The sequence below is a fragment of the Callorhinus ursinus genome, unplaced genomic scaffold, assembly GCF_003265705.2.
Source record: "Callorhinus ursinus isolate GAN/ISIS: 27379988/994484 unplaced genomic scaffold, GSC_fseal_2.0 scaffold7, whole genome shotgun sequence".
Taxonomy (NCBI): Eukaryota; Metazoa; Chordata; class Mammalia; order Carnivora; family Otariidae; genus Callorhinus; species Callorhinus ursinus.
This window is the reverse complement of record NW_027397069.1, coordinates 66,005,209-66,006,739: the sequence shown is the minus strand read 5'-3', so window position 1 is coordinate 66,006,739 and position 1,531 is coordinate 66,005,209.

Below are 1,531 nucleotides of genomic sequence, written 5' to 3'. Positions count from 1 at the left end.
TTTTCCCATTCATATTTTTAAAAATCTTTCATTTTTTATGAGCTTCCCAATTGTACACAGAACACTAACCTATCTTCACTTCTCAATGGGGGACCATATACCCGATGAGTATATATTAACATGCATTAAGAGAACCTAAGAAAAACCACAAAAGAAACAGACTCTAAATGGTTTAAAAAAAAATGAAATTACAAAGTGGGAAAATGTTTGAATGTTGGCAAATGGTTAAGATCCTTAATAAGAACATTTTATAAAAAAAATCAACACTCAAACATTACAAATAAGTATAAAGTATTTAGGAAATAGGAACAGGCAAACAAACTTACAATGTTGAGTTGCACACCACACACAAAGACAGGTTACTTAGTGCTTAGTGGCTGTTTGGGGTGTGGGCTTTAAAATTCGAGTGACTGGGATGCCCAGGATGTTTTGAGGACTAAACTCTGAAATACCTGGTACATAGTAGCTAAATAGTAGGTATTATAATAGACTGGCAACAGATAAAACACGAATTCCGCCCCTTGGTGAGGGAAAGCTGGTCCTCATTAAAGGAACGTAAAACTGTGGCCCCTTGGAGGGTAGTGTGGTTACTTGTTATCCCACACATACCCCCAACACTTCTTGTCCTTAGAAAATAAGCAGATAGATAGGATTCATTGCAGCATTAGATAGCAAAACCCAGAGAAACCTCTCTCCACCGACACTGGGACTGGTTAAAATATTTTTTTGTATGTCTTCATATTGGAACTCAGGAGAGCAGTGCAGTTACAACACCTGACTAAATTTACATCTTTCCTTGGTTATATAGTTTTAAAAAAACAGCCTACACAACAGTATAACACGCATACCTGTCCCAACACACCCTCATCATTAGGAGGACAAGGCTTGAAGGATATGCAACAAGTTAATGTTTTTTCCCCGGTGTTTGAGTTATATTCAACGTTATATTAAAAAAAAGTTCAATGTAATAAAAATATGCCACTTTTCTATCAGGAGAAAGCATACATAAGGAGTAGCAAAAAATGAAAATTGGATTTGCATACAAAGTAACTTCATTTCTGCTACCATTTATACACCTTCCCCCTCCCAATCCCATTTTTGAGTTAATGACAAAACCGTTTAGAAATGACACCATAAGATGAACTTTATTTTAAAGCTCATAAAAGGCTTCACAATATCAGTTACAAACAGAATCAACATTTCTTCCAATTTACACCTTCACATGACAATGTACTGTATAACAGGAGATATAGTTGAAAGTTTTTGTTCTGCATGCTGCTAACACATTTCACTAGCTTTTGCTTTACTCGTTGATTTTTAATATCAAAGCAAAAAGTCATATTCTATTGGACAGAATTAATATTAGAAAGCCCTTATGAAATCAGACTTAGTCTTGTTTATAAACATCCACACCCACACACATGCTGAAATGGAGAGCAAAATGCAAGAAAACTACCTTGGCAGGAGCAAATGCTTCAAGATTTTAATCACAGCCCTCTTGAACAAGCAGTACAGTTTGTTTTCTTTTCTC